This window comes from Amblyraja radiata, chromosome 22 (genome assembly GCF_010909765.2).
Source record: "Amblyraja radiata isolate CabotCenter1 chromosome 22, sAmbRad1.1.pri, whole genome shotgun sequence".
NCBI lineage: Eukaryota > Metazoa > Chordata > Chondrichthyes > Rajiformes > Rajidae > Amblyraja > Amblyraja radiata.
In genome coordinates this window covers 30785162-30811148 of record NC_045977.1, presented here as the reverse complement: position 1 = coordinate 30811148, position 25987 = coordinate 30785162, and positions in this window count along the sequence as shown.

Below are 25987 nucleotides of genomic sequence, written 5' to 3'. Positions count from 1 at the left end.
AGTCTACTCCGCCATGGCTGATTCATCTCTCCCTCCAAACCCCATTCTCCTGCCTTCGCCCCATTACCCCTGACACCCGTACTAATCAGGAATCGGCTCCTATGAACATCAATATCTTGATGACCAGCGGTATGAATATTGATATCTCTAACTTCAAGTAACTCTTGCATCCCTTCTACCCCCGTCCCTCCCGCACCCCAGTCATCGTACAAGTTTCACTGCCATCCTGGTGAGTTGCTCTGTCTGTATAACTCGATATCACCAATCCCGCAGCCAACAATGTCCTGTTGTGCTTGTCACATTTCCTTGACTATCATTGCTATTTTGCACATCTTCCATTCGTTTTTCCTATACTGGCTGCAGAAAGTATTCTGTTTATTCTTTCTTTTAACAGATGCCTCTGTCTGTCATTTTCCATATTCCCTATTTTTATGCCAAACTTTAGGGCGTTTATTGGAACAGCATTCGAGTGATGTGGGTCAACTCATGTTGTGCCATGTGCTGTACTAGGAATAGGGTGTACACTGTGAGTGAACGATATGCAGACTGTTTTGCCTCAACACTTGACAAGTTCCCTTTCCGATGCTTTGAGAGCTCGGGATACAAACCATGAATTGATGTAAATGCCTGGGAAGAAACCAGCGACAAAAATGTAATTGGCAAATTCTTGCTGAGCTGGTGAATGCAAGTTACATTCGACGCCTAATGACGCCTAGTGTAGAAATAGTGTGATAGAGCACCAGATTATGGTTACAGGAGGTGAAATGTTATCATTCACAGAGGACACAGTGGTACAGCTAGTAGAACTACTGCTTGTAATGCTGGAAGCAATGCTGTGGGCTGAGGCTTTGAAGACGCTGGTCAGACCGCATTTGGAGCATTGCGAGCAATTTCCGGCCCCATATCTGTGGAAGGATGTGAAGGCCAGAAGAGGGTTGCGAGAATGATCCCAGGAACAAGTGGGTTAACCTATGATGAGCATTTGACGGCACTGGGCCGCTACTTGCTGGAGTTTAGAAGGACCAGGGGGGAGGACCTCATTGAAACTTACCTGGATAGAGTGGATGTGGAGAGGATGTTTCCACTAGTGGGAGTATCTAGGTTGAGAGGTCACAGTCTCATAGAGAACAAAAGGACGTTCCTTAGGAATCAGGAAGAACTATGAACCAATGGAATCTGCCTAGCTAGATAGATTTTTATGTCTTTCAGCCCCATTCTTTTTTCAGTGAATTGAGGAAGAAATATCACCACGGCCAAAGGACCCAGTTGGGAGATTTGAGCAAATAATACAGCATTTGGAATCTTTGGAGAGAAAGAATAAATAATGTTTCGGATTGAAGGGTTCAGACCCGAAACGTTACCTATTCTTTCTCTCCATAGATGCTGTCTGACCCGCACAGCTGCATTTTTGTGGTTCTCCTTCAGTATTATTCAGCATCTTTTTTAGTTTAATTTAGAGATCCAGCTCGGAAACAGACTGTCCGCAGACCAGCGATCCACGCACATTAACACTACCCTAGCCACACTAGGGACAATTTACACTTATACCAAGTATACCAACCCAAGCCACTTGTATGTCTTTGGAGTGTGGGAGGAAACCAAAGATCTGGGAGAAAACCCACGAGGTCACTGGGAGAACGTACAAACTCCGTACAGCCAGCACCCATAGTCAGGATCGAACCTGGGTCTCTGGCTCTGCAAGCACTGTAATGCCCCTGTCCCACTTAGGAAACCTGAACGGAAACCTCTGGAGACTTTTTTTCAACAACTAAGTTACAGAGATAGGTTGAATAAGTTAGGTCTTTATTCTCTGGAGCGCAGAAGGTTAAGGGGGGACTTGATAGAGGTCTTTAAAATGATGAGAGGGATAGACAGAGTTGACGTGATCAAGCTTTTCCCTTTGAGAATAGGGAAGATTCAAACAAGAGGACATGACTTCAGAATTAAGGGACAGAAGTTTAGGGGTAACATGAGGGGGAACTTCTTTACTCAGAGAGTGGTAGCGGTGTGGAATGAGCTTCCAGTGGAAGTGGTGGCGGCAGGTTCGTTGGTATCATTTAAAAATAAATTGGATAGGCATATGGATGAGAAGGGAATGGAGGGTTATGGTATGAGTGCAGGCAGGTGGGACTAAGGGAAAAAAGTTGTTCGGCACGGAATTGTAGGGCCGAGATGGCCTGTTTCCGTGCTGTAATTGTTATATGGTTATATGGTTATATGAACTTTGCGCCCCACCCAAGGTTTCCGTGCGGTTCCCGGAGGTTGCAGGTGGTTGCCGGAGGTTGCAGGTAGTGGAAGCAGGTAGAGAGACTGACAAAAACCTCCGGGAACTGCACGGAAACCTTGGGTGGGGCGAAAAATCTCCAGAGGTTTCCGTTCAGGTTTCCTAAGTGGAACAGGGGCATTAAAAGGCAGCAACTCTATCGCTGCACCACCGTGCCACCCTGATGTTCCTTCCTACACACCTTGATAAGGGAGTCACTACAAGGGGGGATGGGGCTCAACAATGGTGGACATGCTCTCCACTTTCTGCCCTTTCTGCATCTTGACCAGGGCGAGCCTGGTGGTAAGTCTGAGAATAAGTTTCTCGTAGCACACAAAGCCCACGCCCGATCACAACTTAGCTCCTGGCGTGCGTGACATGAATAATTTAATTGGCTAAAAACCAATTGTGCGTAGACAAGATCATTAATTAGGAGCGAGTGCTTTGTAATTTGGAAGTATTAATTCATGCATCTATCACTTTCCCTGGGTGTCTCAATGTAGAAATTAGGGGGTCACATGGTAGTGAATTATGCTAATTGCTAGCAATCTACATATGCAGGTTTACATTTGAAGTTGGATACGGCATCTCTTATCATTTTGACACCTGAAGCATATATTAGCTGTGTTGCTGTAGATTATATATTAACATGAGTTGATCTAATGGAGTTAATCTGGCGATGACAAGGTGACTATAACTCAGATTTACACTGCAATGAAATTTATAGAGTGCTGAGGGTGTTAGAGTAATGGAGCTGAGGGAGCACTGCACTGTCAGAGTAGTAATGCCTGTGATTCATTGTCAGGGGAGTAAGACTCGATGAATGAAGCATAGCAAAATGGGTGTGTGAGGGGAAGGTGAGTTGACTGGGGGGGGAGGGGGGCAATCGAAACATAGAAAATAGGCGCAGTGTCAGCACCGCCATTCAATATGATCATGGCTGATCATCCAGAATCAGTACCCTGTTCCTGCTTTCTCCCCATGTCCCTTGATTCCATTAGCCCTTAGAGCCACATATAATGCCCCTGTCCCACTTAGGAAACCTGAACAGAAACCTCTGGAGACTTTGCGCCCCACCCAAGGTTTCCATGCGGTTCCCGGAGGTTTTTGTCAGTCTCCGTACCTGCGTCCACTACCTGCAACCTCCGGCAACCACCTGCAACCTCCGGGAACCGCACGGAAACCTTGGGTGGGGCGCAAAGTCTCCAGAGGTTTCCGTTCAGGTTTCCTAAGTGGGACAGGGGCATTACTCTCTCTTGAATATATCCAGTGAATCGTCCACCACCACCTTCTGTGGCAGAGAATTCCACAGATTCACAACTCTGGCTAAAACAAGTTGATCCTCATCTCAGGCCTAATTGGCCTACTCCTTATTCCTAAATTGTGACCCTTAGTTCTGGACTCCACCAACATCGGGAATTTGTTTTCTGCATCGAGCCTGTCTAATCCCTTAAGAATTTTATATGTTTCTTATAAGATCCTCTCTCACCCTAAATTCCTGCGACTATAAGCCCAGTCGTTCCATTCTTTCATCATATGTCAGTCCCGCCATCCCGGGAAATGAACCTACGCTGCACCCCCTCAATAGCAAGATTGCTCTTCCTCAAATTAGGAGATGAAAACTGTACATAATACTCCAGGTGTGGTTTCACCAGGGCCCTGTACAACTGCAGTAGGACCTCCTTGCTCCTATACTCAAATCCTCTCGCTATGAAGGCCAACATGCCATTAGCTATCTTCACTGCCTGCTGTACCTGCATGCTTACTTTCTGTGACTGATGTACAAGGACACCTATGTCTCGTTGCACCTCCCCTTTTCCTAATCTGACACCATTCAGATAATAATCTGCCTTCTTGTTCTTGCCACCAAAGTGGATAACCCCACAATTATCCACATTATACTGCATCTGTCATGCATCTGCCCACTCACCCAACCTATCCAAGTCACCCTGCAGCCTCGTAGCATCCTCCTCGCAGGTCATACTGCCACCTAGCTTTGTATCATCCGCAAATTTGAAGATGTTACATTTAATTCCGTTGTCTAAATCGTTAATATATATTATAAATAACTGGGGTCCCAGCACTGAGCCTTGCGGCACCCACTAGTCACTGCCTGCCATTCTGAAAAGGGCTCGTTAATTCCTACTCTTTGCTTCCTGTCTGCCAATTCCAGTAGATTAGTCAAGCATGATTTCCCCTTCATAAATCCATGCTGACTTTGACCGATCCTTTCACTGCTTTCCAAATGCACTGCTATTACACCCTTGATAATCGACTCTAGCATCCTCCCCACTACCGATGTCAGGTTAACTGGTCTATAATTCCCTGTTTTCTCTCTCATTACATTAGCTACCCTCCAGTCCACAAGAACTGATCCTGAGTCTATAGAACATTGGAACATAGTGCTAATGGAGAGCTGCACTGTCAGAGGGGCAACACTGCCTTTTTTTTACAAAAATAAATGAAATCAATTATTAGAAGAATAATATATACAATACAAAACAATACGAAACAAACCCACCACCATAATACAAAATCACCCAATTATCTAAACAAATTTTCTTAAATGTCAAATACACGCTTAAACAATCATATCACCACTTTTATTAAGGATGCATTCCACCCCCCGCAGTGCCCAGCTGTCCCGGAAATCCCCAGGGCGCCCATGGACAGTGTATATTCCCTCATTAGCACCACCCGGGTGCGGACATAACACCGGAAAAGGGGCAGGAAGCCGGCTCGGGCTGAGCCCTCTTCCGCCTGACGCCGTGACTCGCGGATGGCCAGCTTGGCCAGGCCAAGGATCAACCCAACCAGGACATCTTCAGCCCTACCCTCTCCCCTACGTACAGGGTGTTCAAAGATGAGGATGGTGTGTGTATAAGTGCCGCACCCCTCAGAGGGGCAGTACTGAGGGCGGTAATTTTGTTAACAACTTGCAGCACATTCCCTGTCCAACTAAAGGGTTCTACCGTAGATAGACACAAAAAGCTGGAGTAACTCAGCGGGTCAGGTAGCATCTCTGGAGAAAAGGAATAGGTGACGTTTCGGGTTAAGACCCTTTTCAGACTGAGATTCAGGGGAAAGGGAAACGAGAGACGGTTCTTTAGAGCGCTGCACTGTTTTTTTCACAAAAATAAATGTAATCAATTATTACAAGAATTGATTATGAATGAAAGATATGCAAAAAGCAACGATGATCAAGGAAAGGTGGAGCCCACAATGGTCCATTGTTGGCTGCGGGGTAGGTGATAACGAGTTATACAGACAGCGAAACTCAACAGGGCGACAGTGAAACTAGTAGAACGAACAGGGTGTGGGCGCGGGACGGAGAGAGAGAGGATGCAAGGGTTAGTTGAAGTTAGAGAAATCAATAATCATACCGCTGGGTTGTAAGCTGCCCAAGCAAAATATGAGGTCCGGTTTCTCCAATTTGCGTTTGACTTCACTCACTTCTACTCCAAGTCAAGGTTGACTTTTCTTTACAGCGTTTGATCTAACTCAGTAGTTGCAGAGTCCCCTCTACTCTGTCCGATACATCATTGTGTGCCTCATTCATTCATTACTGTCTCATAGTGATCTGGGCTGTGCGATACCCATTTGTTTATAGTTTGGCATGTTGATAATTTCCTTGAATTTATCATTCATTTGTTTACGATGATGGATCTGTTTACATCTCATTTGGTTCTGCAAAATTATTTTGAATTGGTTTCTAGATTTAACTCATAAAGTTCTAGTAATTGAAGAAAGGATGTACTTTATTGGTAATATAATTGGAACTCAACCGAACACAACAAAACAATGAGGTGATTCTGAAAATTGCTCTGGCCTTCTATTGTTGTAGACGATCAAAGCACAAAATCACGAGGTGTACGAAAATCATCTCTTTCCATACATACAATACAATACAATTCAATTTATTGTCATTTGGACCCCTTGAGATCCAAACAAAATGCCGTTTCTGCAGCCATACATTACAAACAAATAGACCCAAGACACAACATAATTTACATAAACATCCATCACATTGCTGTGATGGAAGGCCAAAAAAACTTCTCTCTCCACTGCACTCTCCCCCCCGATGTCAGAGTCAAAGTCAAAGCCCCCGGCGGGCGATGGCGAATTGTCCCGTGGCCATTAAAGCCACGCCGGGTGATGCAAGGTCGCACACCGGGTCTTGATGTTAGAGCCCCCGGCGCGCGCTCGCAGCCCGCGACCATTCCAAGCCGCGCGGGGCGGTGCTGTAAGGCCCCGCTCCAGGAGCTCTTCAACCCCGCAACTCGGGCGGGAGAAGTCGCCGTTGCGGAAGCCCCGAAAAGCGGTCTCCCTCCAGGGACCCGTGGGCTCCCGGTGCCGCCCGCCAAACCCACAACTCTCAGGGTTGGAAAACCCCACTTTACATTTCATAATTTCTTAAACTCATGTGATAGGAGCAGATTTAGGCCGTTCGGCCCATCAAGTCTACTGCACCATTCAATCATGGTTGATCTATCTCTCCCTCTTAATCCCATTCCCCTGCCTTCTTCCCGTAACCCCTGACATCCGTACTAATCTAGAATCTATCTATCTCTGCCTTAAAAATATCAATCGACTTGGCCATCGCAGCCTTCTGTGGCAATGAATGCCACAGATTCATCACCTTTATAAATTTTAAATACCAATACTAAATCTCCTCTTGAGATACATTTTGTTCTCTATGATACGGAGGCCATCTGCACTGTATTGGTTTCTTATTATCAGGTGTATAGTGAAAAACTTTATTTGCATGCTGTTCTATCAAATCATACCATACATGAGTATGATCTACCCATACACAACAGGTAGTGCAGAGATAAGAAAATAACCAGAGTGCATGCTATAGTGATACAGCTGAAGAGAAAGTGCAAATAGGTAAAGAGTGCGAAGGCCATTATGAGATAGGTAGACACAAAGTGCTGGAGTAATTCAGCGGGTCAGGCAGCATCACAGGAGAAAAGGAATGGGTGACGTTTTGGTTCAGAGTCCTTCTTCATATTGAAAGTAGAGGGGAACTGGGGATAGGAAAAGGCCAGAACAAATCCCTAGTGTGTAGGATAGTACTCGAGTATTGGATGCTTGCTGCGGCACGGACTCGGTGGGCCGAAGGGCCTGTTACCACACAGTATCTCTAAACTAAAGTAAATTAAAATGAATCCAGACACCTTGTTATTAAGTTCTCCATTTCCTTCCCGTACTCAGTCTTGCCATTATTTGGGATTCGGCCTGCTATGATGGTTTTCGGATACAAAACCCAACAAGCATACACAACTTTCGAGAGAGCACTCAAACTATTTACGTATCAAGACTCGAAGAGTTGCTGCTAACTGGCTGTTCGATTGATTGAGAAGCAGGCACACAACAAGACTCAGCTACCCATTAGATTTACAACATAAATACGCACATAAGTACTGGGAAAACATTTAATAATATGTCGCACACCTTGTGCAACGTACACTTAATGGAAAATGTGATCCATAGATTATAACGGAAGTCTCTCATCCCACATAACAGCAACTGAACTATTTCTCACTTTTTGCAGCTTATCGGTTTAAAGCCACTTTATTGAGTTGAGGCACAATGTTGGCTTATGTTATAATGAGTTTCCTCTGTGCTCCTTAAAAATGTGAAGTAAAACAAGTGCAAGATTGTCACTTTAATCTCAGAATCCCTCTCCAGATAAGTTATTCAAAGTGAAAATAAAATTAAAATGTTAATATGTAGTTAAGTTGGTTCCTCTTTGCTGATCTCCACAGACTGAATCCCAGTGTAGAATGCGACCACGCTTCCCAATCTTTCTCACTGCAACACTGCAACTCACCTCCCTCAAGCTTGAGGAATTGCCTTACCACAGGTACAGGAGGCCGTTCAGATTTCCCCCCAGAAGAACGTCTATCCAGCAGTAGATAGATACAAATATGCTGGAGTAACTTAGAGGGACGGTCAGCATCTCTGGAGAGAAGGAATGGGAGCTGTTTTCAGGCATTTCAGAATGGGAGGCATCTTCGGATGCCTGTCCCGCTGAGTTGCTCCAGCGTTTTGTGTCTATCTTTGGTGTATAACCAGCATCTGCAATTCCTTCCCACACATTTTTTGTTTAGAGATACAACACGGAAACAGGCCCTTCGGTCCACCGAGTCCGCACCGACCAGCGATCCCCGCACACTAACATTATCCGACACACGCTGGGGACAATTTCCATTTACACCAAGCCAAGTAACCTACAAACATGTACGACTTTGGAGTGTGGGAGGAAACCAAAGATCTCGGAGAAAGCCCACACAGTCATGTAGAGAACATACAGACTCCGTACAGACAGCATCCGCAGACAAGATCAAACCTGGGTATCTGGTGCTGCAAGCACTATAAGGCAGCAACTCTACTGCTGCACCACTGTGCCACCCCCTTTATCGAACAGTGGTTACCATAAGCCTTGTGTATGCAAACATTCAGACACTGAGCTCCAAGCCCTCATGGACTCATTCACTGAAGCATACAAGAGAGCAGGCTTTACACTTACTTCTCCGTTTCACTGTTCCATGTAACTTAAGTGGCACAGCATGTAGCGCAGCTGACTCACAGCTCCAGTCACCCAGGTCTGACCCTGAGCTCCGGTGCTGTCTATGTGGAGTTTGCACGTTCTCCTCGCGACTGCGCTGGGATTCCCTTGGGAGCTGCGGCCTTTCCCCACATCCCAAAGATGTGCTGCTAGGTAGGTTGATGGGACTCCAGTACAGATGGGAGATGAGGGAGTCAGAGTCGTAAGAGGGAGAATGGAAGAGAATTTTTACGAGAATGATCCCGGGAATTTACATGGAAAGGATGTTTCCAATAATGAGAGAGTCTAGAACCAGAGGGCACAGCCTCTGAATAAAAGAACGCACCTTCAAAATGGAAATGAGGAGGAATTTCAATAACCAGAGGGTGGTGAATCTGTGGAATTAATTGCCAGAGATGGCTGTAGAGGCCATCTTTGGGTATTTTTAAGGCGGAGATTGATTAGGAAGGGCGTCCAAGGTTACAGGAAGAAGACAGAAGAATTGAGTCCAGAGTGAAAAATAGATCAGCCATGACTGAATGGTGGAGTAGATTCAATGGGCTAAATGGCCTAATTCTGCTCCTATGTCTTTTGATCTTATGGAAGGAAGGAAATGTTGTCAACAAAATAGAGAGAGTACAGAGGAGATTTACTAGAATGTTGCCTGGGTTTCAACAACTAAGTTACAGAGATAGGTTGAATAAGTTAGGTCTTTATTCTCTGGAGCGCAGAAGGTTAAGGGGGGACTTGATAGAGGTCTTTAAAATGATGAGAGGGATAGACAGAGTTGATGTGATCAAGCTTTTCCCTTTGAGAATAGGGAAGATTCAAACAAGAGGACATGACTTCAGAATTAAGGGACAGAAGTTTAGGGGTAACATGAGGGGGAACTTCTTTACTCAGAGAGTGGTAGCGGTGTGGAATGAGCTTCCAGTGGAAGTGGTGGCGGCAGGTTCGTTGGTATCATTTAAAAATAAATTGGATAGGCATATGGATGAGAAGGGAATGGAGGGTAATGGTATGAGTGCAGGCAGGTGGGACTAAGGGAAAAAAGTTGTTCGGCACGGACTTGTAGGGCCGAGATGGCCTGTTTCCGTGCTGTAATTGTTATATGTTATATGTTAAATTGGTGGAGGAATGGGATTGATGAGGTTGCCCCGGCAACCAGGATGCTGTTCGACCATGGCTGCACCAGAGGGGATTCTGGTGAAGGAACCCGGCAGAGATCTACTTAGACAGGTGATCTCATCACATTCTCCATGCTTCATGCTTCTCAGGTCCTTGCTTGTGGGAGGAAGATTTGTCGATCTCTGAGAGACTTTTTGGAACTAACAAAGCGACAGTGTGTGCCCAATGTCCGACAATGTGTTCCGTCAGCGTGTCTCACTGTCTCATGCGTGGAAAGGTTCAGTGTACATCCCCCTGCGGATAGACACAAAATACTGGAATAACGCAGTGGGTCAGGCAGCATCTCCGGAGACGTTTCAGGTCAAGACCCTTCATCAGACTGAGATTCGGGGGAGAGGGAAACTAGAGGTATGAAAAGGTATAGAACAAACCCCCTCCTATATCCCACTGTCCCCTGTTTGGAACGGACAGATTGAATCATTGTTCTACGCTGTGAAAGGTCAGTGTGGCCCAATCTTCCATGCTGTGAAAGGTCAGTGTGTCCCAATGTCCGTTGTTGGGAAAGGTCAGTGTGTCCCAATGTCCGTTGTTGGGAAAGAACAGTTTGTATCCCACCGTTCCGTACTGGGAAAGGGCGGTGTGTTCCCCTGTCCAACACTGGGAAAGGGCGGTGTGTTCCCCTGTCCAACACTGGGAAAGGGCAATGTGTATCCCTGTCCCACACACTGGGGAAGGACAATGTGTTCCATTGCCCTGGTGGATAAAGGTATCCCGCTATCCCAGAGCGAGCAACAACACGCGTGTTAACACGTGCGGGGCGACCAATGCGCTAAAGGAACAATGTGCGTCTCACAGCAACGGAGTGAGAAAGGACCCCACATCCAATCAGATAGCTTTCCCTCCATCAGCAACTTCCTTTGTGTGCAGGCAGATGAGAGCGGAAAGAGCCATGAATTTAATTAAGCCTTTGTGCGATCTACTGAGTTAGCACAGCAAGTTGCTTTGTCAAGGCTGTTCAGTTGATGTTTAACAGAGTTTTAATTATATGGATAAGCACCATTTCATAGGCTGATACTTATCAATTGTCCTTTAACAATATCTAACGCTACCAAGATTACAATATTTCTCATCTTGATTCCCATTTCCATATAATCTATTTCTGCAAAAGGCAATCACAGTAAACCAGGTCGCCAGAGAAGGTGCTATTTAAAAGGGCAATCATCTCTGTGTAGATTAATTGATAATTAATTTCAACTGGCAAAAACCCTGACTATTCTTTCTAAGTTTCTAAGTTGCTGTGGGGAGTGGTACACCAAGTGATGAAGGGAGTTCAGTTTAACTGCAGGTGTTCTGCAGTCATGTCCTCCTCCTGCACCTATTTTCTATATTTCTACGTTGCAGATAGCTGAGGCTGCCACACTAAAAGAACAGCTTGATTGGGCAACTGAGCAGCAGAAGCAGCCGAAAGAGGAGAGGGGGTAGGGGAGAGAGAACCCTTCTCAGGAAGAAATCATTTGGCAGGGGTATTTAAACTTTAGACTTTAGAGATACAGTGTGGAAACCGGCCCTTTGGCCCACCGAGTCCATGCTGACTGGAAATCACCCGTACACTAGTTCTATCTTACACACTGGGGACAATTTACAGAGGTCAATTAACCTACAAACCTGCACGTCTTTGGAGTGTTGGAGGTAACCGGAGCACCCGGAGAAAACCCGCATGGTCACGGGGAGAATGTGTAAACCTCATGTAGACAGCACCCGTAGTCGGGATCAAACCCGGGTCCATCTGAAGAACAAAAGAAGCATTCGCTGAGGTTGACCAAGTGAGTAAAGCTATTGGCACTTTTACACAAAGATTATAGAGCGGAGCTCCACTCTATGATCTTTGCTTTTACCGGCCGGGTCATCATGTCCCAGCATTGACTGCCGCAGTTCTCCACACGGTTTGTCGAGAGCAGATCCAGTGCAAAGGGAAACATGTTCTTCCAGTTCCTTCCACAAGGCTCCAGTGGCTCCTCAGAAAATGTAGGGTCCATGTTGTGCCAACGTTTACATCCTTCCCGAGGCCAGAATAAGTCCAGAACGTTCAGGTTTGTAGGTCCAGAGGGCGGAGTAGTGGCTCAGCGGGTAGAGTTGCTGCTTTACAGCACCAGAGACCCGGGTTCGATCCTGCCTATGGTTTGCTGTCTGTATGGAGTTTGTACGTTCTCCCCCGTCATTGTGTGGGTTTTCTCCGGGTGCTCCGGTTTCCTCCCACACTCCAAGGACACACAGGTTTGTAGGTTAATTGGCTTCGGGAAAAATTGTAAATTGTCCCTAGTGCGTAGCGTGTGTTCGTGTAACGGAGATCGCTGGTCGGCGCGGACACGGTTGGCCGAAGAGGCTGTTTCCACGCTGTATCTCTAAACTAAACTAAACTGAACTGAACTAAACGATTTCCATTATTCCCTCCAGCCACAATACGAAATGAAGCCATGTACTACCTGATGTAGTGTGAGGTACTTTCTGTCTTGGCCTCTGGTTTAGAGTTAAACGCTGCATTTGTGCATGTTAGCAGTCCGCACATGTTGTCTGCATTGAATGCAACAGATGTGGGTTAATTGTTCCTCATCCCTCTTGGCTCCCTTCAGGTGCTGTCAACATTAGCCCCCTTGGCTTTCCGGAAATATTACCAAGGATTTTAAGACAGTGAATAGTATGGAAAAGGTAATAGCGAATAAGGGACTAATTAAAGTCAACATTAAAGCTGATGGGTTCTTCAAGGGAGCAATCTGTTCAGGGTGGCGGAGATGTAAACATGGAATAATGTCGTTGCCGTGAGGCTTTCCAAAGAACACAGGTTTGTTAAATGGTCAAGAAATAGAGCAGTTGTATTAGTTCACAAAGCGATGGCAGTCACCCTAATTAGCACAACACTGAAGAAATATCTGACCCAAAGCTGGGGCATCTCCTTGGGATACATTCTTAGTTCCAGTAGTGAACAGCACAAGATTTCTGAGCGTCAGTTGGTCAGGTTGCTAATCCAACTGCAAACATATGAAATAACCCTCGTAGAACTCGGTGGTGTAGCGGTAGAGTTGCTGCCTTACAGCGCCAGAGACCCCAGTTCGATCTTGACTATGGGTGCCATCTGTACAGAGTTTGTACATTCTCCCCGTGACCTGCGTGGGGTTGCTCCGAGATCTTTGGTTTCCTCCCACATTCCAAAGACATGCAGGTTTGTAGGTTAATTGGCTTGGTATGAATGTAAATTTCCCTAGTGTGTGTAGGATAGTGTTAGTGTGCGGGGATCGCTGGTCGGCACGGACTCGGTGGGCCGAAGGACCTGTTTCCGTGCTGTATCACTAAACTAAACTCTTGGTGATCACGCAAGGGCCCCAGCTATGACTGCCTCTTTGTAGGGTACGTCGAACAATCCCTGTTCCAGGCGTACACTGGCCCTATCCCCTAAACTCTACCTCCGCTACATTGACGACTGCATCGGTGCTACCTCCTCCACCCATGCCGAACTCACGGACTTCATCAACTTCACTACCAATTTCCATTCTGCACTCAAATTCACTTGCACCATCTCTGACGCCTTCCTCCCCTTTAAAAAAAAAAACTGTCTGACGGAGGGTCTCAACCCGAAATGTCACATATTCATTTTCTCTTGAGATGCTGCCTGACCCACTGAGTTACTCCAGCATTGTGTGCCTATCTTCCCTGTGATCTTATCCCTTCTCCAGAGGATACAAGGTATGTGCACATTCCACTGAAATACCTAAATGATCAAATACTTAAGTTAAAGAATTCTATCTCTACATCCTTCCACTGTTTTATGTCCTTACATGATTTCTTACCAGACTACAATCCCTTGACCATTAATATTATAGAACATTGAACAGTGCAGCACAGGAATGGGTCCTTCAGCTCACATTGTTTGTGACAAACATGATGCCAAGAAACTGATCTCATCCACTGGTACATGATTCATACACCTCTATTCCCTTCACTTCCATGTACCTATCTAAAAGCCACTTAAATGCCACTATCATATTTGAGTGTACACACACACCCCTGCCAATGCGTTCCAGGCCCCCGCTACATTCTGTGTAAAATACGTGCATCGCACATCCCTATTAAACGTTTCACCTCTCATCTTACAGGTATGGCCTCGAGTGATGGATATTACCACCTTTTAATATCTTTCAATTCTTCCCTAAGCTTCTGACATTCCAGAGAAAACAATGCAGCTGAAAGCCTCTAAACTGTGCAGCATTCTTGTAAACCTCCTCTGCACCACCCTCTTCGAAGCTTCCACATCTTTCCTGCAACCATTCTCCGCAAACATAGACAATTGCCAACAGCTGAGAAGAACCCTGGCCACTTCTCAAAGAGTCCACAGCACCTCTTCATTCTCCTCCCAGCGACCACACAGACATAAGCTGCAGGAAGACTTGCTTCAAATTGCAGAAGTGCTCCCTGTCTGCATGCAAGGTGGATAACGTGGAGCCTCAGTGAGATCACAGTGCGACAGATCCAAACATAATGTACTGAGCGGTTTTGTCACCTGCAGATTGTGCCATTACTCGATGGCTTCCTCTGTGACTGTGCTCACAAGAATTCAGGCAAGTTTCCCCTCAGATTGGGCCCATCATACTTGTCATCTTTTAAACATTTCAACTCCCTTTCCCATTCCCACACTGGCCTTTCTGTCCAGGGCCTCCTCCACTGTCAGAGTGAGGCCAGATGCAAATTGGAGATACAGCTCCTCATATTTCGCTTGGGCAGCTAACAGCCCAGTGGTTTGAACATTGATTTCTCCAATTTCAAGTAACCCTTGTATCCCTTCTTCCTCTGTCCCTCCCCCACCCTAGTCATTGTACTAGTTTCACTGCCATCCTGTTAAGTTTAATCGTCTGTATAACTCGTTATCACCCAGCCCACAGCCAACATTGCACCATTTCCTTGATCATGGTAACTTTTTTTGCACATCTTTCATTCATCTGTTCTAAATCTCTCTATGTCACTATCTATATCTCTCATTTCCCTTTCCCCTGATTCAGTCTGAAGAAAGGTCTCGACCCGAAACATCACCTGTTCTTTTTCTCCAGTGACAACGCCTGACCCGCTGAGTTGCTCCAGATTTTTGTGTCATTTTTTAAAGGTAATTCTTCAGATAAGGCCGATTCTCACAAAGAGCCTCGGCCTCCTTGGACTGAGATCTTGCTGCCGTTTGTGACCTGCAGAACTCACAGTCCTTGGCTGTTCACTGCCCCACTCAGTAGAGGCATTAGACCTTGACCCAAGGGTCTCCGAAAAAGGAGCTTCCATTAAGCACTGCTGAATATTTCAATCAACATTAATGTTTAAGGAAACTTGGTCTTAACTAGTCCAATAGATGCGTTAACATGATCAATTTCACAAATAACGTGACAGGCATAAAGATGTGAGGCCTTTCACACTTAAAATTAATAACATGCTAAATCAGGTGCTTATCCATTCAGTTCCAGCCTGGCGAACCTCAATATCTGCATCGTGTGTCGACACGTCCCCCTTGACGGTCCACTCCTCTCATGGCCACAGGCAAACAAGCCACAGCCAAGTCCAATTGAGAGTCCGTGGACCAATCAACCCGATCATGGAAACATAGAAAATAGGAGTTGGCCATTCGGCCCTTCGAGCCAGCACCACCATTCAATATGATCAAGGCTGATCATCCAAAATCAGTACCCCGTTCCTGCTTTTCCCCATATCCCTTGATTCCGTAAGCCCCAAGAGCTATATCTGTGCCATAGTACCACAGAGGTTCCTCCTCATCTCTTTTCTAAAAGAGCGCCCTTTAATTCTGAGGCTATGACTGGCTGAATGAAGGACCAGGCAGTTGTGTGCAGCTTAGAGCAGAAGGCTGAACTGATCTGAGGAGATGGAGGCAACTGTTTGATTAACTTGGCGGCACGGTGGCGCAGCGGTAGAGCTACTGCCTTGCGTCGCCAGAGACCCGGGTTCGATCCTGACCACAGGTGCCTGTCCGTACAGAGTTTGTACGTTCTCCCCGTGACCTGCGTGGATTTTACCCAAGACCCTCGGTTTCCTCCTGCACTCTAAAGACGTACAGATTTATAGATTAATTGGCTTGGTGTAAATGTAAAAATAATTGTCCCTCGCGTGTGTAGGGCGGTGTTAGTGTGCGGGGATCGCTGGTCAGACTAAGTGGGCCAAAGGGCCTGTTTAGTTCCCTAAACTAAAACTAAACTAAACTTTTTGTAACTTTTCCGCACCAGAAATCTGACGACTCTTGTGTGCTGCCAAGGTGATGTCTGCTGTATGATTTTACTGGATTGTATGCAAAAATAAAGCATTTCACTGTACCTAGGTACAGATGACAATAACGTGTCATTGAATAATCAATGAGAGTTAGATATAGCTCTTGGGGCTAACGGAATCAAGGCATATGGGGAGAAAGCAGGAACGGGGTACTGAATTAGAATGATTAGCCATGATCATATTGAATGGTGGATGGCCAGATGGCCTACTCCTGCACCTATTTCCTATGTTTCTATGAACTTTCTGTACTGGATTCTTAAGGGGTTGGACAGGCTAGATGCAGGAATATTGTTCCCAATGTTGGGGAAGTCCAGAACAAGGATCACAGTTTAAGGAAAAGGGGGAAATCTTTTTGGACTGAGATGAGAAAAACATTTTTCACACAGAGAGTGGTGATTCTCTGGAATTCTCTGCCACAGAAGCCAGTTCATTGGCTATATTTAAGAGGGAGTTAGATGTGGCCCTTGTGGCTAAAGGGATCAGGGGGTATAGAGAGAAGGCAGGTACAGGATACTGAGTTGGATGATCAGCCATGATCATATTGAATGGCGGTGCAGGCTCGAAGGGCCGAATGGCCTACTCCTGCGCCTATTTTCTATGTTTCTATGGATGGCTCTAATGAAGTCTGAGCCGGCAGGGACATTGTGGTGAAAGGGTTACTATCAGGCATGGAATTATGTCGTGATTCTTTGGAACATCAGAGCGTGACTAGCTTGTTTTTCTGATAAACAGGCTGCATGATTAATGAACGTGTGATTAAGTTGCCTGTGTGAGGCTATTGTTGGGTCTAGGACATGCTTGCAAATGGATGCTGCAGCCCCGGTTGAGACATGACAACGTGATCTAGATCCAACCGATAAGAAGAAACCACAATGATTTACCTGACCAGACCATAACACAATTTACACACACACACACACACACGCGCGCGCAGTATTCCAAGGGGCAGCACGGTGGCGCAGCGGTAGAGTTGCTGCCTTACATAGCCAGAGACCTGGGTTCGATCCCAACCACGGGTGCTGTCTGTACACCGTTTTTAACGTTCTCCCCGTGATTGTGTGGGTTTTCTCCGGGTGCTCCGGGTTTCCTCCCGCACTCCACACACATACAGGTTTGTATGTTAATCGGCTTCGGTAAAGATTGTAAATTGTCCTTAGTATGTACTAGACATCCTATCAGTTCCACTGAACACATCCTTGAATCCCTCCCGCTACCACATCTTGACTACGGATGCTGTACGGTGTTTGTACATTCTCCCCATGACCTGCGTGGGTTCTCTCCGAGATCTTCAAATTCATCCCACCCTCCAAAGACATTCATCCCACCCTCCAAAGACCGTGGCATCAATTGCAGGGGAAATGGTAACTGCAAGAAAGAGACGAGGAAATGAAGGATGAAGGACTTTAGCAAGCAGCTAAGAAAAATCCTTTGATTATTCAAGATGCCATCGTTATGGGAGCTGAAATCATGATTGGGTCACAATAGAATTAGCAACAGCCAAAGCCAGCTCTACAACCATTAAAATTTGATTTCCCTTAATGTATAATTTGCCAGTAGGAGGTGAAAATTTTAATTTTTATCTCTTGTGGGAAGTACATGACAGGGGTTAAAGCTTGTTTGTTGGGCATATTAACATTTCTGTGCATGAACAGATTGATGTATTTAAATAAAACATTACAAATTTGAGCTGAGAACATTATCATGGGTTCCGAACAGCCGTTTTGTCATTTTAAAACGGACTTCCAAGGGATGTCTTGATGAATTGGTTGGATCTGAAATGTGAACTGTTCACTCCACGGATGCCGTCTGACCAGCTATTTCTGCATTTCGACCCATATTAAACAAAGAAACATAGAAAATAGGTGCAGGAGTAGGCCATTCGGCCCTTCGAGCCTGCACCGCCATTCAATATGATCATGGCTGATCATCCAAATCAATATTCCATACCTGCCTTCTCTCCATACCCCCTGATCCCTTTAGCCACAAGGGCCACATCTAACTCCCTCTTAAATCCAGCCAATGAACTGGCCTCAACTACCTTCTGTGGCAGAGAATTCCACAGATTCACCACTCTCTGTGTAAAAAAAATGATTTTCTCATCTCGGTCCTAAAAGACTTCCCTCTTATCCTTAAACTGTGACCCCTTGTTCTGGACTTCCCGAACATCGGGAATAATCTTCCTGCATCTATCCTGTCCAATCTCTTAAGAATTTTATAAGTTTCTATAAGATCCCCCCTCAATCTTCTAAATTCTAGCGTGTACAAACCAAGTCTATCCAGTCTTTCTTCATATGAAAGTCCTGCCATCCCAGGAATCAGTCTGGTGAACCTTCTCTGTACTCCCTCTATGGCAAGAATGTCTTTCCTCAGATTAGGAGACCAAAACTGTATGCAATACTCCAGGTGTGGTCTCACCAAGACCCTGTACAACTGCAGTAGAACCTCCCTGCTCCTATACTCAAATCCTTTTATTTAGACGTGATTTATTTATAAAGATGTATTTATAAAGATTTAGACGTGTTTGCAAAATGTCACCATTGTGCAACTTCAGCACAGGGATTTAGTTTGTAGCTACAGCATGGAGTCAGGTCCTTCGGCCCATCGAGTCCATGCCAACTATAGATCACCCTTTTACACCAGCTCTTCACCATCCCACTTTCATATCCACTCACTACACACTCTGGGCAATTTAAAGACACCAAGCAACTTCCAAACCTGCACGTCTTTGGGATATGGGAGAAAACCAGAGCACCCAGAGGAAACCATTCCCAAGTCAGATGACAGGGTGATATTCTCTCTCCTGTGGTGCTGCCTGACCTGCTGGGTGTTTCCATAATTTTCCCTTCTGTTTCATATTTCCAGCACCCAATTTTCTATTGTCATCGAACACTCAAGCACTCTCGGCAGGCCCTGGTTTGATTACAAGCACTCTGGCATGGAGTTCTAGCCTTGATTAGTCCCACCACTTGTCAAGTGTCTCAAGCAGGGCTTCACAATATTTGATTCTGGAAGCCGCTGTGTGACTTGCTTGAGATTATAAACCAATTTACAAGTGCAGAATGTGAAGGCAGGATAGGGGAGAACAGTGCGTAACCACAGGACTAGAATCTAATCAGAGCGACCAGATGATGTCAGGGGTTTGGAAGTGTGTGGGGGGATGGGGGGGGGGGGGGGGGGGGAGAAAGTGGAGGGTGGCACGGTGGCACAGCGGTAGAGTTGCTGCCTAAAAAATGCCCCTGTCCCACTTAGGAAACCTGAGCGGAAACCTCTGGAGACTTTGCGCCCCGCTCAAGGTTTCCGTGCGGTTCCCGGAGGTTTTTGTCTGTCTCCCTACCTGCTTCCACTACCTGCAACCTCCGGCAACCACCTGCAACCTCTGGGAACCGCACGGAAACCTTGGGTGGGGCGCAAAGTCTCCAGAGGTTTCCGTTCAGGTTTCCTAAGTGGGACGGGGGCATTACAGCGCCAGAGACCCGGGTTCCATCTTGACTTCGGGTGCTGTCTGTACGGAGTTTGTACCTTCTCCCCGTGACCTGCGTGGGTTTTCTCCAGGAGTTATGGTTTCCTCCCACACTCCACAGACGTACAGGTTTGTTGGTTAATTGGCTTGAACGTAAACAGCTACCTTTTAATGAGCTTGATCTACGCAGCCTCAACTGCTTTGGATAGCTTTAGTTAAACGTGAATCGTCGACAGCTAGCGGCCTGGTGATCCAATTTCACACGCATGGCTACTCTCGGACAATTAATCTCATTTAAGGAAAAAGGATTGAGCCCATTCTTCATTTGTTTTCCAACAAAAATAGACTCAAACTTTCCTGTGCGGCTCAGTAGCCAAGGCTTTCAAGACACTTTGGTAATTATTATAAACAATGGCTCCTCACGGACACATTTATAGAGAATATGCCCGGCTGTACGGAGTTAAAAAGATTTTCTATCCGTATACTTGATCCTGACTTATCTGGTAATGTGTTTCTGAAGGAGAGCACAAGGGATCCCGGTTCCTCACCTATTCCAATAAATTTCCTGCATTCAGGAATTGCTGGACACATTTAGCTGCTTTAGTTTTTAGTTTAATTCAGAGATACAGCTCCCTTCGGCCCACCGTGTCCGCGCCGACCAGCGATCCCCGCACACGGGCACTATCCTACACTCACTAGGGACAATTTACAATTATACCGAGCCAATTAGCCTGCAAACCTGTAAGTCTTTGGAGTGTGGGAGGAAACTGGAGATCCCAGAGAAAACCCACGCAGGTCACGGGGAGAGCGTACAAACTCCGTACAGGCAAGCACCGGGTCTCTGGCGCTATAAGGCAGCTCAGGAGGAATTTGTGGTAAGTAAGATAGAGCTAACGTTTCAGGTCTATGATGTCTCAGTCATCGTGGATCGATTGTCCACAAACCATGCCCGGCCCAAGCATTGCTTAGAGTCTTTCTGTGACCTTCACAGCCTCTCTCACTCACCAAAGCCATTAAAAGGCCAGCGAAGGCCCGGATGGAACATCAGTATATTTTAGATAGACACAAAATGCCGGAGTAACTCAGCGGGTCAGGCAGCATCTCTGAAGAAAAGGAATGCTGTAGGCGACGTTTCAGGTCAAAACCCTTCATCAGACTGTGAGTCGGGGGAGGGAATCTAGAGGTGAGCAAGGGTTCAGACCAAATCAGAGCCGGCATTGATGACCAAGGAAAGGTGAAGCCCACAATGGTCCATTGTTGGCTGTGGAAAAGGTGACAGCAAAGGTATTATATGGATGTGAACAGTGGGACAACTAGGATGGGGAAGGGGTGGAGAGAGAGGTAATGCAATTACTTTAGTGATAGAACATGGAAACAGGCCCTTTGGCCCACCAAGTCAAGTCAAGTCAAGTCAAGTCAAGTCAAGTTTATTTGTCACATACACATACGAAATGTGCAGTGAAATGAAAGTGGCAATGCTCGCGGACTTTTGTGCAAAAGACAAACAACCAAACAACCAAACAACTATAAACACAATTATAGCACACATATTCTTTTACATAATAAATAATGGAAGGAAGAACGTTCAGTAGAGTTAGTCCCTGGTGAGATAGGCATTTACAGTCCGAATGGCCTCTGGGAAGAAACTCCTTCTCAACCTCTCCGTTCTCACCATATGGCAACGGAGGCGTTTGCCTGACCGTAGCAGCTGGAACAGTCCGTTGCAGGGGTGGAAGGGGTCTCTAATGATATTGTTGGCTCTGGAGTTGCACCTCCTGATGTATAGTTCCTGCAGGGGGGCGAGTGAAGTTCCCATAGTGCGTTCGGCCGAACGCACTACTCTCTGCAGAGCCTTCTTGTCCTTGGCAGAGCAATTCCCAAACCAGATGGTAATGTTCCCGGACAAGATGCTTTCCACCGCCTCTGCGTAGAAGCACTGGAGGATCCTCGGAGACGCTCTGAATTTCCTCAATTGCCTGAGGTGGTAAAGGCGCTGCCTTGCCTTACTCACGAGTGCTGAGGCGTGTGATGCCCATGTCATATCCTCGGAGATGTGGACTCCCAGATATTTAAAACAGTTCACCCTATCCACAGGATCCCCATTTATCCTCAATGGTGTGTACGTCCTCGGATGATGTGCCCTCCTAAAGTCCATAATCAGCTCCTTCGTTTTTTTGATGTTCAAGAGGAGGCTGTTATCCTGGCACCAGAGTGCTAGATCAGCCACCTCCTCCCGGTAGGCCTTCTCGTCGTTGTCTGAGATCAGGCCCACCACCACAGTGTCATCAGCAAACTTTATTATTGAGTTGGAGCTGAACCTAGCCACACAGTCATGTGTGTACAGGGAGCACAATAGGGGGCTGAGGACGCAACCCTGGGGCGATCCTGTGACTTCGATGTATTCCCTCCCATCTTGACTACCTGGGGCCTGGCGGTGAGAAAGTCCAGGACCCAGGCACACAGGGAGGTGTTGAGCCCCAATTCCATTAGCTTCCCGGCCAGTCTGGTGGGGACTATCGTGTTGAAGGCTGAACTGTAGTCTATGAACAGCATCCTCACGTAGCCCCCCTTCTGGCTGTCCAGATGGGAGAGAGCGGTGTGCAAGGGTCTGCGCAGACGAGCGATCACCCCATACACACTAGCACTATCCATGTTCTCGGGGTATCTAAATATAAATTTTATTAGTTATTTATGTTATGACATCGGATGGAAGCTGCATACCAAATCTCGTTGCGCTCATGACACAAACTTGTACGTATTTGGAGTGTGGGAGGAAACCAGTGCACAGAGGGAAAACCCACGCGGTCACGGGGAGACCTTGCAAACTCCGTACAGACAGCATCCTGAGGATCGAACCCGGGTCTCAGGCACTATAAGAGAGCAACTCTACCACTGTGCCACCCTAAGGGAAAGGAAAGTGCCCAACTTGGCCATTTCCATGTTTCAGCCTGGTTAAGTTGCACCTGGTGAATGAATACACAATCTGGGCTGAATTTCTGAGGAGGAGATAAAGTATTTGTTCACAATGCACATATATTTTTAATGCCGCTTCCTTGCCTTGTTACATCGGGCAGGTATCAAGTCCTCTCAAGATTGTGAAGAAGCTATGTCGACAGATCTTTACCTTCTTCCAGATCACCAAATGTTGACAGAGCAAAGTGTAATGTGGTCCTGCAGTTGTTGCACTTGACAAGGGTGACTTGATTTTCAGCGCATCCAAGTTGAATCTAAAGTCCACTCTTCTAACATTTCTATTTCATGGCAGCTTATAAATAATGGACACTTGCTACTGGGTAAACATTGAATGATGCCTTTAGCGCACAGCCCGGTCGAGTTGTTTGCTGGTCGCGGCAGAAGTTAGACTGGTAGTCCTCCCACATGTTGTCTCTCAGGATACTAGTCATGCTCAGGCTCTCGTCTATGGTGAAGGAATTTGGCAGACGTTGATCACCAACCACACCCACTCCCCCCATCACATGGGAACCAGCAACTCTAGCTAAGGATAGGAAGAGGCCGAGATCGGAAATCGAGATCTGTCAGGAGAACAGGAGAGCGGTGAAGGTCGTCGGAGATTGAGGAGGGTCTCTGAGAATTAAGAGGGGGGGAGGCGGGGGACGGGGAGGGGGTGGGGAGCGCTGAGAACAAAGGAAGCAGCAGAGAGGACTGTCCGGTGGACCTTTGCAACTTTGTCGGTGGCAAAACGTGGTGACACTTGTGCACTGCCTGGGTGAGGTATGCTGCACGATATTTTGCTGGTTTGTCCGCAAAAACAAAGCATTTCACCGTACCTAGTTGCGCCCGACTATAAAGTATCGTAGAATCGCTACATCATTGAGCCAATGCTGGTCAGACACAAAAAGCTGGAGTACCTCAGTGGGTCAGGCAGCTTCTCTGCAGTAAATAAGTAGACCCGTCATGGGAAAAGGGAAACGTGAGATATAGGACAATTCAATAATGGAAGATATGTAAAAAAACAAGGATAACCAAGGAAAGGTGGGGCCCACAACGGTCCATTGTTGGCTGTGGGCTAGGGTGATAATGAGTTATAGAAACAAAGAAACATAGAAAATAGGTGCAGGAGGCGGCCATTCGGCCCTTCGAGTCAGCACCACCATTCATTGTGATCATGGCTGATCGTCCCCAATCAATAACCCATGCCTGCCTTCTCCCCATATCCCTTGATTCCACTAGCCCCTAGATACTGACATTGAAACTCAACCGGACAACAATGAAACTAGTACAATGACCTGGGTGGGGGAGGGACGGAGAGAGAGAGGATGCAATGTTTACTTGAAATTAGAGACATCAAGAATCACATAGCTGGGTTGAAAGCTGCTCAAGCGAGATATGAGGCGCTGTTTTTCCAATTTGCGTGTGGCCTCACTCTGGTAATGGGGGGGGGGGGGGGGGGGGGAGTTGGGGGCCCAGGGCAGAAAAGTCAGCATGGGAATGGGAAGGGGACTCAATGTGTTTGGCAACTGACGCTGGACTCTGTGAGGAGTGACCAGCGAGCCTTCTGCAAGAAACAAAAAAGGAAAATCCACTCGGCAATTAAACGAGCAGATGCGAGTGCGGAGATACGCGTGCAGGCCAAGAGCGAGCCTGCATGCTCTGTAATTGGGATGGGAGACCTTCCCTCTCATTAGCAAAGCCAATTTGACTGCCGGTTGAATACTACACAGCAGGGATGCCCCTTAACTGCTCTGCCGCAGAAAACAAATGGAGAATGGGGAGAAAGTGAAATGAAAGGACGTTGAAAGGAGTGAAAAAATAAAGAGCTGGAAAGTGGAAGAATTTCAATCACCGGGAGGGAAAGCGGGCAGATCGCAGCAGAAACGAGGGGAGATGAGGCACTTAGGAGTCAGAGCAAATCCGCAAATTCATCCGCAACGAACATCGTCAGTCACTGATCGCCAACGCTGCCTGACAAAGGACGCAGAGATATTATTGTTTAAATAATTTTCCTCCCTCGTTTCCACGTCCCTGCCCGCTGATCTCCCGAAGACAGACACATAAAGCTGGAGTAACTCAGCGGGACAGGCAGCATCTCTGGAGGGAAGGAATGGGTGATGTTTCGGGTTGAGACTAGTCGGAGGATAAAGGAAACGAGAGATATAGACGATGATGTAGAGAGATAAAGAACAACGAATGAAAGGTATGCAGAAAAGTAACGCTGATAAAGGAAGCAGGCCATTGTTAGCTGTTTGTTGGGGTGAAAACGAGAAGCTGGTGTGACTTGGGTGGGGAGGGCTAGAGAGAGGGAATGCCGGGGTTACTTGAAGTTAGAGAAATCAATTCTCCACTGGTCTGCTCATCTAGAGGCTGGAGCGACAATTAGACATGTGAGTTCAAGTGGAACCGTGAAAGCTATCTCCGTTAATTAAATAATTTGGAATGAGAAGCTATTATCAGTTAAGGCCTACAGCAACACGGTTAACCCTTGACTGTTATCTGAAGTTAACCAGCAAATCACAGCTCAGTGGGGATGTGTACGGGTGTCAGGGGTTACGGGGAGTAGGCAGGAGAATTGGGTTGAGAGGGAAAAATAGATCAGCCATGATTGAATGGTGGAGTAGACTTGATGGGCCGAATGGCCTATCACTTATGACATGACTAACTGAATAGCAAAAGGCTCAGATAGTGTGGATGTGAAGAGGATGTTTTCACTAGTGGGAGAGTCTAGGACCAGAGATCATAGCCTCAGAATTAAAGGACATTCCTTTAGGAAGGAGATGAGTAGGAATTTCTTTAGTCAGAGGGTAGTGAATCTGTGGAATTCATTGCCACAGAAGGCTATGGAAGCCAAGTCAATGTTTAATTTTAAGGCTGAGATAGAAGCATAGATACATAGACAATAGGTGCAGGACTAGGCCATTCAGCCCTTCGAGCCAGCACCGCCAATCAATTTGATCATGGCTGATCATCCACAATCAGTACCCCGTTACTAGCCCTAAGAGCTCTATCTAACTCTCTTTTAAATGCATCCAGTGAATCGGCCTCCACTGCCTTCTGAGGCAGAGAATTCCACAATTTTTTTTTCCTCATCTCAGTTCTAAATGGCCTACCCCTTATTCTTAAACTGTGGCCCCTGTTTCTGGACTCCACCAACATTGGGTACATGTTTCCTGCAGATAGCATGCCCAATCCCTTAATAATTTTATATGTTTCATAAGATATCCTCTCATCCTTCTAAATTCCAGTGAATACATGCCCATTCTTTCATCATATGACAGTCCCGCCATCCTGGGAATTGACCTTGTGAACCTACGCTGCA